Source organism: Monodelphis domestica, chromosome 4 (assembly GCF_027887165.1).
Source record: "Monodelphis domestica isolate mMonDom1 chromosome 4, mMonDom1.pri, whole genome shotgun sequence".
NCBI classification, from domain to species: Eukaryota; Metazoa; Chordata; class Mammalia; order Didelphimorphia; family Didelphidae; genus Monodelphis; species Monodelphis domestica.
The window spans coordinates 448122587-448135058 of NC_077230.1; the positions used below are offsets into that span (position 1 = coordinate 448122587).

At 39.8% G+C, this 12472-nt stretch overlaps 1 pseudogene; it reads right to left on the minus strand.

Annotated features, from left to right (window-relative positions):
* Positions 1–1087: 1087 nt before the first annotated feature.
* Positions 1088–12472, minus strand: part of LOC130454042 (zinc finger protein 91-like) — a 37016-nt pseudogene continuing 25631 nt past the window's right edge.

Here is a 12472-nt window from a genome sequence, read left to right on the forward strand (position 1 = left end):
ACAATGAAGGTACTTAGCTCTTCCTTTATTGGGAAGATTGAATTGTAATACACAATGTAGTTTTAGACTTTAATCTACAAAAAGGTGGTAACTCAGTATTTTAAGTAGATCTACCCATTTTAAATACAAAAGGTGTTAAGTAGCTACAAAAAGTGATCTAACCAAAAAAGGTGTTAAATAATTAAAAAAGGTTTACTCAAACCAAAGAAGGTATGAACTAAAGAGTGGGCAGTCCTGGAGAGTAGCATCCTGTGATTTGTGTGAAATTTAGGGGAGGTGACACAAGAGAAAAAGATCTTTAAGAAGATCAGAGGCCAGAAGAAGATATTTTGATTCAAGATTCGAGTTGGATGGAGGATTCTCTGACTTGGTGTTGGACCCGAGGAACTGGACCCCTGAAGGAACTCAGGCCGGAGACCTCAGACTGCTTTTCCTTTTAGATGGTCACCATTGGTGAGTGAAAGGCTGACTTAGTGACCATGCCTTTTTCAGAGGTCTAAACTTCTGAGAGAGTCCCATCGTTTTGAGACTTTTTTCTCCTGGCTGGGGCTTAGAAATTCTGATATCAGAAGAAGCCAGATCTCTCTCTCCCTCTCTCTCTCTCTGTATACATACATATATATATATACATATACATATACATATATATATATTCCCTCTATTATAAATAAACTACCATAAATTCTATTTACTTGAGTAATACGTTTTGGGATTTAGAATTTAAATCCCTGGCGACCACCTAATTAATATTTCCATCTCAACCACAAATAAATTTAACACCTCCCATGGATGGGAGAACAACCTTTGGCCTCTAGAGGGGCTAGACTCCCCTCAAATAAAAGTCTATTGAACTTGTCCATTTACCTTACCCATTAAAGGGCTTTGCTGTAGATGAATGATGGAATTAACAAAAATCATGAAAAGAAAATTATCGAAAATAAACTGAAATTCCTAACATTTTAGAAATAGTTTGAATTTCTTATTAAAATAAGTCACGTAGAATGTCTCATGCAACAAAAAACTTATGATTTTTATAAATCATTGAAGATAAATGATACACAATATCCCTAGTTTAAAAATAAGCAAATATTGTAAAAATAATATTTTATTATAAGACAGAAATTGCAATATTAACATCTAGATGAAGTGACATTCAAACTAGAACACATTACCTTGCTTGAAATATGTAAAGATAAATATCAATCCCATGTAAAACTAGGAATAACTGAGAGGAGGAAATATATTTATAAAAATAATAAATATAAATGGTTTGTATTTGATTGTCAAAAATGAGGTAAAGAATGAAATAAAAAATTGAATTCATTATTATGCTACTAAACAGAAACACATTTCATGATAATCATACAGCCAAATGAAACTTGTGGACCTAAGTTGTTTTTTTTTTCAGCACGTGTTTTCTAGTGTAGAAAATTTTGTGTTTCGTACCAAAACATTCTCACAAGAAGCGTACGGAAAAGGTTTATATCTAACATGATCAGATGATCAATGAGTACTAGATGCTTACAGGGCCCTTTGGCATATTCATCACATTACTAAAGTTTCTCACCAATATGGGCCCTCTGATGGTCAAGAAAATATGACTGAAAACTGAGGACTTTCTCACAGCCTTCACATTTATATGGTTCCTCACCAGTGTGAATTCTCTGATGTACCAGGAAATTTGTTCTCTTATTGAAATCTTTACCACATTCATGATTTTTTAATAACCTTTTCAGTATGAATTCTCTGATGGACAATTAAATTTGAACTCTGATTAAAGGCCTTCCCACAATCATTACAATTAAATGGCTTCTCACCAGTATGAATTCTCTGGTGTTTAAAGAGGTTGGAATTCTGATTAAAGGCCTTCCCACAATCACTACATTTAAATGGCTTCTCACCAGTATGAATTCTCTGATGTTGAAGGAGGTTGGAAATCCAATTAAAGGTCTTCCCACAATCATGACATAGAAATGGCTTCTCACCAGTATGAATTCTCTGGTGTTGAAGGAGGTGGGAATTCTGATGAAAGGCCTTCCCACAATCATCGCATTTAAATGGCTTCTCACCAGTATGAATTCTCTGGTGTTGAAAGAGGTGGGAACTCCGATTAAAGGCCTTCCCACAATCACTACATTGAATTGGCTTCTCACCAGTATGAATTGTCTGGTGCTGAAGGAGGTTGGAACTCTGATTAAAGGCCTTCCCACAATCATGACATTTAAAAGGCTTCTCACCAGTATGAATTCTCTGGTGTTGAAGGAGGTGTCAACTCTGATTAAAGGCCTTCCCACAATCATCACATTTAAATGACTTCTCACCAGTATGAATTCTCTGGTGTATAATAAGTTTTGACCTATGACTGAAGACTTTCCCACAATCATTACATTTAAAAGGCTTCTCACCAGTATGAATCCTCTGATGTAAAATAAGTTTTGAGTCATTAATAAACATTTTCCCACAGTCATTGCATTGATAAGGATTTTTTCTAGTATGTGCCCTCTGATGTATGCTAAGTTTTGACCTATGATGGAAACCTTTCCCACAGACATTGCATTCATAAGTGTTTTCTCCAACATGAATTCTCTGATGTAAAATGAGTTTTGAGCTTTTATTAAAAGCTTTCCTACATTGAGGACACTTGTAGAATTTCTCTCCAGTATACATGTTGGTACTTTTCTGAAATGAGTAAAGATGAAATGCCCCAAATGTGACTCCTGGTTTCTCTGATTTCTCCACAGAATTTGTTTTCATCAATTTCTAATTCTCCAAAAGCAGAATGCAAGACCAATCCTTTTGCTTCCTTCTTCCTCAGGAATGCCTTATATTGGAGTTTCCTTCTTGCTCTTAGACCTGGACTCCCAGTCTGAAAGAGATGAAATGAAATACACAAATTTCCTTTGTGGCCGCTTCTAGGGGAACGGGACCCTTGTAGCTGAGAAAAACCAGGCACATACCCCACAGTGACAATAGCCCTAAGAGGAATGTCCTTGAGTTCTCTCAAACATAGCCTGAACTCATGGGGAAAAGGCAGAGAAGGTCAACAGAACTAGGAGGGAAAAGTGGCCATGATCCATGGGCAACACAGAGCTAGGAAGGAATTGAAGGAGGTGGGTAATGAGGAGTGATCAGAGATTCAGGAATCCAAGCCATGAGAACTACCAAAAGAGTTCAAGGATGAAGGACGATGAGGGGAAATATCAGAAGGACAACTGAATAATTGTAATGAATAAACACTGTGTAAAAGGAAGTTGGAATGAGGTAGAGAGGCCTATCAATGCTGAACAGAGGAAGACTCATGAATTCTTTGTTTTTTAAAGCCTTCCCTTCCCTCTCAGAATCAGTACTGTGTATCGGTTCCAAAGGAAAAGAGCAGGAAAGACTAGACTGTGGTGATTAGGTGACTTGCTCAGGGTCACATAGTTGGACCCATGAATTCCAGAGCAAATGGGAGTCACTGGCATTTCTTGAGTAGGAGAATGGCATGGTCTGATTGGGAAAGGAGAGTCAAGTCAGACTCCACCATCAGTCATAGGAAGCAGCACTGTGGCCTAAAGAGAACCCTAGTTTAGGAGTCAGGAAATCTGGCTTCAACTATTAGACTAACTACTTAGTAGACACTGGGTCAATCACTGACTTCTCTTATTTCCCCTGCTAATTGCAGATAATGTCACTCCTAATCTAGTAGCAGTGAAGTGATGGTGAAGGGAAGAGTTCACAAGGGCCTAAAGTCAGAAAGATTTGAGTTCAAATTTGGCCTCAGACTCTTCCTAGTTGGGTGACCCTGGCCAAGTCACTTTACCTCTGCTGACTCAGTTTCCTCACTGGTAAAGTGACAACCTACCTCTTAGGATTGTTGTGAGGATCTTAAGAGATGGCATTAAAAAGTGCTCAGTACAGCCCAGCATAGAATAGACTTGCTGTCGATATTTTATTTATCAATTAATTTATCTATTATCTCTAAATCTGCTTCTGAAGTTTCTAAATTTTCTATGTCAAGTTGTAACTGATTTAATAACACTCTAAACATGAAAAATAGATCAGTGGACATGTCTTGAGAGCTTATTATAAGCTGTGTTCTATGCTAAGTGCTGGACATCCAAGAAAGAGGTAAAAAATGGCTCCTCCCTGAGGAAGCTCACAGGAGACAACATTCAAACAAAAACATACCAAGGAAGCTATACACAGGATTAACAGGACACCCAAGGGAATATCTCCTGGTTCCCCTGGCCCTTCTTAGTATTGAGGTCCCTTCCCATTCCCTACATTCTTATCTGTTTGTCTTAGGGTAAATGGGAAACTCCTAAAGGAAAGGTTCTATTTGCCTTTGGCCTTTGATTGCCCATCACCTCCAACTGGGAGTAGCACCTACCAGAGGTTTCATAGATAAGGGTTTCTTTGGGGAACTAAGGCCCCTGAGGAATCCAGGGCCTCCTTTCCTCTGCAATCAGGGGTGACCCTCAGCTACCTTGTTCTAGGTCATTGGTCCTCATTAAGGCAGGAGGAGACCCCTCTGAGAGCTTGGGGTGAGGGACTGAAGCAAGGAGGACTTGAGGAGGAGGAGGAGAAAATGGGGCAGACTCACCCACAGCAGGAACAGACCCCAGAAGGCCCTGAAGCTCAATAGAGTAACCTCAGGTTCAGTTCAGTGGGACAGAACAAGAGCTCCCACCTAAAAAGACTCATCCAGGCTGAGGGCTGCCTGAGGAAGTCTCCATCAGAAAGTGTAGGCCTGGTACCTCTCACTTCCTTATCTGGCCTCTTTCCTCCCAAGGTTCTGAAGCTCTGGGAGTTCTGCCTTTATTCCAGGCCTCAGCTCTGCCCTGCCCCATCTTGATCACCTCCAGGTGGTGGAATTTTCCCTTAATTCAGTGCTTATTTACTTCCCTCGGGAGATGGCATAGACCTTGAGAAGGTTTTGATTTCTTTATCTAAGTAGCAGATTTGGGGCCCAGCCTGGTACATTTTTAAAAATCACATTCTGTTTTTTTCCCTTAATTAAATGTAAAAATGATTTTTAACCTCCTTTAAAATTTCTTTGAGTCAAGTTGTTTTTTCCTCTCTATGGGGGTCATGTGTGGGAGACTGGTGATGAGTGATTAGATCTGAGGGCTGTTGTAGCCATGGAGAGTGAGAGTGAGCCAGCTAGGAAAACTAGCAGCTAGAGAGAAAGAGTGAGATAAGGAGAAGGACCAGAAAGGTGAAGCCAGCATGCCTTTTGAGAAGGACCAGGGGAAGAATCATGGCACCATGACTGGGGCTATGACTTCCTTTATTGTGACTAAAAGAAAGTCTTTTATAGAGAGAAAAATCCTAAGCACAACAACATTCCTGGGGGCTGGATGTGCTACTCTCCCACAGGATAATGTTTATGAAAATGACTCCACACATGAGCATTACCAGGGTTGCTATTATAGAGGTAAGCAAGCTGAGAAACTGTGATTGCTAATCTCTTCTGTGTAACTTGGAGAAAGGGAAGTGTGGTACTTTCAGTCTTGGTTTTACAATGACTTCTTTGCTTTCCAGAGTGAGGGGGGACTCAGGACTTAATGATGACCTTTGACTGAGTGCAGTACTATTGACTATCAATTACTGCCTTCATAGATTGTTTAACTCTGAGAAGACCAAAGAAAAATCTACTCTTTGGTTTGGACTCTGAGTCTGCTAAGGCTCAGAGTCCTGACTTGGTTCTTGTTGAGACTCCACCAGCCATCCTTTGCTTTTTTATAATTTGAAGGCAAAGTTAAGATTTATCAGGATAATAGTGGTAGTTTTTATTTAGATAGTATAAATTTGGGTTAGTCAGATAGGAAGGATTAGTATAGTCTGTGAAACAGAGGATGAGCCGTTTCTTCTGGAACCAGGGAGTTTTATTTGGGTGGAGTTGGAATCCCTTAGAGTTAGAAATCCTTTTATTCTTATATATTTCAACATATATTTTATTTTTGATAACCAGAGTCTCTTTAGCATCCTTGTGCCTGGCCCTGAAATGTTCATTTATGAGTTTCACTTCACTGATATAAACTGAGGATACTTTGTGAGCACAGGAAGCAGAGTATCTGAAATCATTTTTAATCAATAATCAAGTCCATTGACTATATTAGATTTACTGTCCCCCTTTTGTTTTTACAGTCATGAAAATGCCTCGTAGCAGCATTTAGATTGTTCTCATCAATGATTAAATACTCGGTATGAATATGAAATCATTTGGGGGGTATTTAATCATCTTTCACTTTATGACTTTAAGTAAAAATATCCCAGTGGTGTGATTTCCATAAACCCTTTTATCAGAAATCTTATATATTAAAGTTGAGATAAAAACCTGTTCTTATTAGTATTCTGATTTCATTCATATATAATCCATAACCTCAAACAACTTTCTTGTTGGGGCTCTACTTATTCTGATCAGAGTTCTCTTAGGCTCAATCCTGGTTTTTTTGTTTGTGCACACCAGATAAGACAACACCAGAGGACAACACAGGGTTCAACATAGACCAGGTTTAACACAGAGTGATCGTGTTCTAAAATCATTGTTGTTCTGGGATTAACTGCTGCTCAGACCCTTCTTGGCAGTGAGTTGTTGAAAAGTCCTCGAGTGTCTCTTGGCTAAAGCTGTTTCTTTCCATCTCTCCAGGTCTTTCAATCTCTCCTCTGGCTGCACTTGAGCTCTCTTACATTGGGATGTATCTTCAGGCCTTGTCAAAGTTCTTTTTACATCCATCCTGGCTTTTGTGTCGAATTGATTCTGTTTCTGGTTCCTGCAATCTTTTTGGAAATGAAATATACTGGGCTGACTCTTTGGAAAGGCACCTACGGTGCTCCGGAATGGTTTGGTGTTTAGCTTGGTGGGGCTGTGATCCGTTGGTTCCACTTTTCACCTGCTCACTTGTGTCTTTTGTGTCCCTAAAGAATTGCTCTTGGCCAGGAGTCCTGTGAGTGGCGTGGATGAGCTGGTGGGGGATCCCTGCTGCTCGAGGAGAATCTGATTGGAGCATGTCTGTTTCTGGCTACTTCAGCTACCATGTGTGATTGGATCTGAGGGCCATTGTAGCCTTGGAGAGTGAGAGTTAGCCTGCTAGGGAGACTAGCAACGAGAAAGAGAGAGACCAGGAAAAGGACAGGAAAGTGCAGCCAGTATGCCTTCTGAGAAGGGCAGAGTGTGGAAGAATCACAGCATCTCTCCCTTCTTCCCCTTCCCCTTCTCTGAGTGGTGAAATAAATCTACTGAAATAATGCATATAAATCTAACTAAGACAATAGTTCATTTTCAGATAAGGGAAGGAAGGGATTTGGGATGATCTATCTAAAACCCAAGTCAAGTGGTTACCTCCACCATTTAATACTTCACTACCTACAAATCTACTTGCTTCATCTAGTGAAATGAAACCCCCTTAGTTAATATATAAAAGTGGGAAGGAATTGCAGGTAGCAGGAACAGGATTCAAAGGAAGGTCTCACTGACAGTTGTCCTCTGGAGTCTTGAGCATCTCTGTTGGAAATCAGTCTCAGCAGTAGCACGGACCCACAAGAACAGACTGGATCACCAGGAAAGCCACAGGAGAGAGAATATCTAGCTCTCTACATCCTTCCCAGAAAAACCAGACAGAAACTCAACTCCTGGCTGCTCAACTGTCCCTCTCAGAAGGAACTGCCTGTCACTCTCCAGAGTTCTGGAACCTTGCTCTTCTGCCTTGCAGGATCTCTTATTCCTGCTAATTTCCCTGTAACAGTGGGCAAGCAATCTGATATGGAGTGTACAGAAGGAATACTGTCAAACTGTTCCCCATACTCATCACTGAGTGGAAGAGAATCTGAGCAAAGAAAAAAGGAAGTCTGCATCCAGATCCATCAGCTCCTTCTCTGGAGGCAGAGGGTCCTTCTTGTCCTGAGTCCTTGTGGTTGTCTTGCATGTGGCTCTACTAATTGGTGTTGGAAAGCCAATGTTGTGCCCACCTGAGAGTCAGAATCAGTAGAAGACTTTTGCAGATAAGAAGTGTTTTTCATTCCTTCTTGGAGACAAGCACTCATGGTGATAGACTCTTTGAAACTGTCTGCAGGAAAGAGAAAGAGAGATCTCTTAAAGACAGGTAGGGGACGTTGGATTCTTAGTCTATCCCCATTTTCCATTTGCTTCCCTAAAGACTTCTGGGAGTTTTCCGCAATGTGGAAGAGGCATGAAGGAAGAGATAATTCCATGCATGGGAGACAGAGAGTAAAGGACCTCAGATGTCAATCAAGAAAGAACATTTCAAATAGAATGTTCCCAGGAATGTCAGGTGGAGCATGGCCAGGGGATGAACTGAGAGACTGCCTTGGCTTCTGACCAAGGGGAGACTGGCTTGGTTTCTGACCGAGGCTGAGGCTTTGGTGTGGCTGATGTCGGTCATTGATTGCTATATACTGGGCTGATTAGAAGAAGACAGAAGAAAATCAATTGTCCTTCATATCTCCTTGACAGATTTGTGTCACAGCTGTGACAGAATTGACTGCCCAAAAGGAGTTGTTGGGGAAGGTTAGCATCTGGAATGTGAATTACCCCCCTTTGGGGATGTTGTAAAGACTCAGAATTAGAGGGAAGGTCCCTTCCACCTCTGATTCTGGGATCCTCTGTGGTTTATAATCCTTGGACTAGAATTCTATGCCTTTGGGTATGCATGTGCCACAAGGGTATATGTGCATATGAGTCTGTTTTCTGTTTAGGGGTTTAATTAGAGGAGAATCTAGACCCTCCAGAAGGAAGGATTGTTTCCCTTAATGGTATTAGACTTCCACTTGAAAGCCAGTGTAAAAATAAAGAAAATATTTAGCTGGAAAAACTGTTTCTATATAGGTTCAAAACTTTTTAAAACTGTTCCAATACTTTTGATAGATGTAATCAAAAGTATCCTCAGCGATGAAGTGAAGCTCAAATGTGAACTTCCCGTCAGGCCCAAGTGAAAGGATTCTAAAGAGACTCTTTTTATAAACATAAAATGTTTATTGAACTATATAAGGATAAATAAAGGACTTCTAATTCTAAGAGATTTTAAATCCACCCAAATAATCTCCCAGATTCCAGGAGGAACCAGTTTTCCTGTTTTTTGCAGGCTACACTACTCCTCCCTGATCTGACTAACCCAAATTTATATTATCTAAACAAAAACTACTGCTATTATCCTTATACTTCTCAACTTCACCTTCAAATTATAAAATAGCAAAGTCTACTGGTTAAGTCTCAACAAGAATCAAGTTAGGACTCTGAACCTTAACAGACTCAGAGTCCAAACCAAAGATCAGTTTTTTCTTTGGTCTTCCCAGAGTTAAACAATCTACAAAAACCCCAATAGAAGGTCATGAGTGTTTCCTAAGTTGGGAAAGGAAAACGTGATGATTGAATATTTTGCTTCTCTGCCAGCCTGTGAAAGGGGAGGGAAAAAAAAATTTTGAATCTTGTAACTTTGAATGATTTGGAAATTTCTTATTGGTAAATTACCAATTTTTTGTAAAATGAAATATAAGAATAAATTTTAAAAATCTGTCACTCTTGGAGCTTTCCTATCATGCCTTCTTTCTCCTAATGAAGATTAGCTAGGATTAAATTGTGAGAATGACTCCACACTTTTCTCCAACTCCGTTACATTTCTTTTTTAAAAAACTCATGAACAAGTCTTCTGGTGTCCAAAGCAGAAGTGATTTCCCTTTTGGAACAAGAAGTATCATGGACAGCAGAGAAAGAAATACCAAGAAACACATATCCAAGTAAGCAAGGGAGAAGACAAGTGGATAGTAGTTATTGGAGTCAATAGCTCTGTTCCTCAGTCTTTGGAGTATTAGGTGTGTAGTTTTACTCAGTCTACTAGTCCTGGAGAGGGGGCCTCAGACTTTCAGACATTAGTTTGTTCCCATAGACCTATTGCCATCAAATCACCTGCCTGACTTTCTCATCTTTTCTTTCCTGCCATTCCCTCAACCATTATGTGTTGAAGGTAGGACTTGGAGCCCTTGGTTTTCTTGAATATGGTCAGACCACCCATTTGTCTTTTTTTTTTCAGACTTGTGATAATACAACCTTGCAGTTCTCTAGTAATGGTATCTTATCTTTTGCCTGCTTTAAACTTTTTATTACTGAAAGGACACTCTCTTTCTCATCTAAGCTAACCTCTTTCATATACTGACAAACAGGAGTATGCCTCCTGCCTCAACTGTCCTGCTCCTTCTCCAATAATCCACATAATCTACATCTTCTACATCTTCTAATAGTCAATTCGAGCCTCACCTTCCTTATGTCCACCCCCCCTTTTTTTTTGCTATTACAGATTATTTTTATTCCTCCCTTCCTTGAACTTCTATTACTTAGTCTATCTCCTTCTAATAATCCCTGTCTCCCCTGGCTTTTATATATCTGTAAATGTGGATGTTACTCATGTGAATTTTAAAAGTCTCCATCTTGGTCTAGCACCCAAAAATTGTGCACACCCACCTACACGGGCATGCGCTAGTCAATGACTAATCAGAAATAACTAACTGCCCACCTGGGCTGTCCTAAGCCAAGCTAGAGCCAACCATTGGATTTGTGAGACACAGGAAGAGAGGTAGGGAACAGCCTCTGAGATTGGCGGAACTTCCTGTGGAGAGAGCTAGGAGGGGAGTTGGTGTTAGGAGCTTGGAGAGAGAGGACGCCCGCAGACAGCTTTCCTTCAGATCGGTCACGTGAGTTAAGGACTGGTTCTTTCCACCTGGGCCTTTAGGCCTAAACTCCCTCTGCCTTGGTCAGAGGTTGAGTAGCCTCTTTCCCTTTTCTCTTCTCTCCTTCTCTCCCTAACCTTTTCCCCACTCCCAGTGTGATTAAACCTCCATAAACCTCATTCTGACTTGAGTGTTTCATTTTAGGAATTTCATAAGTAAATTCCTTGGCGGCCATTATTAAATATTATATAAATCTTGTAACCATTACTATATTATAACCTTCTCCCTGAAGCCTTAAATTTCCCCATTACACTCAGTCTAAATATTTCACCAGATATTTGTGAGGAAATGTTATTTTTAATCTGAGTGAGGAGAAAATATCTCCAATATGAACATGGGCTTTTCCTCCAATGATTTGTTTCCCCATAAATTGGGAGGCTAGACTTGAGACCAAGAACTCAGTTGCAAAGCAAGGTACTTCTTTGAAAGACTTATCCCAGGGAAGACTTGCAGAATATGACTTATGGGACTCCAATTTGGGACCATACTGGGAATGTGATGGCAGATTCCAGAGGCCACAGGAGACCCATGAAAGGAATTTGAGGCAAATAACAATCAGCCACAAGAACATACCTTATAAAATAAGAATTTGTGAATGTGATATATATGGGAAGAATTTCCTTCATAAGTCAAGCATTGTTATAGAAAGAGACATTTCTCTAGGAAAGAGTATTCATAAATATGATATACGTGGGAATAACTTTAAACAGTATTCAGAAGCAATTAAAAACATAGAATCTCAAGAAAGAGACATTGTAACAAAAATGTTTGTAAGAAAGAATTTAATTACTCTTCAGCTCTATGTAATAAAATAGCTACTGGAGAGAAATCCTGGAAACATAATGAATTTGAGGAAGCATTCCTACACAGTAAGTTCTTAACTCAACATCAGGGAATGTGTACTGGAGGGAAACACTATAAATGCAAGGAGTGTGGGAAAGTTTTAAGTAAATTTCATCTCTTAAACTACATCAAAGAGTTGATACTGGAGAGAAACCTTATGAATGCAATGAATGTGGTAAAGCTTTCAATGATGGCTCTTCTCGTACTAAACATCAGAGAATCCATACAGGAGACAAACCTTATACATGTAGTGACTCTGGAACATCCTTCATTGACTGTTCGTCTCTCGCAGAGAAGCCCTACAAATGTTCTGAATGTGGTGCAGCATTCACACACAGTCATCCCTTTCTCCCCACCAGAGAATTCATACTGGAGAAAAACCCTTTAAGTGTAATGAATGTGGCAAAGCGTTCAGGCAGAATGCACTTCTGATACTACATCAGAGTATGCACACTGGTGAGAAACCCTATGAATGGAGTGGGCGTGGCAAAGCCTTTGGTGATAGCTCTTCTTTTACTAAGCATCAGAGTATTCATACAGGAGAGAAGCCCAATAAATGCAATGATTGTAGAAAATCTTTCAGTGACAGTTCATCTTTTACTCGACACCAGAGAATTCACACTGGAGAGAAACCTTATAAATGTACTTGTGGAAAATCTTTTAGTGATAGTTCTTCTCTTTCTCATCATCAGAGAATTCATCCTGGAGGAAAAAACCCTTTAAGTGTAATGAATGTGGTTACACCTTCAGGCAAAATGCATATCTGGTTCTACACCTGAGAGTTCATCCTGGTGAGAAACCCTATGAATGTAGTAGATGTGGCAAAGCTTTTAGTACCAGCTCTTCCCTTATGAAGCATCAGAGAATTCGTATAGGACCAAAGTCTTATAAATTTATTGATTGT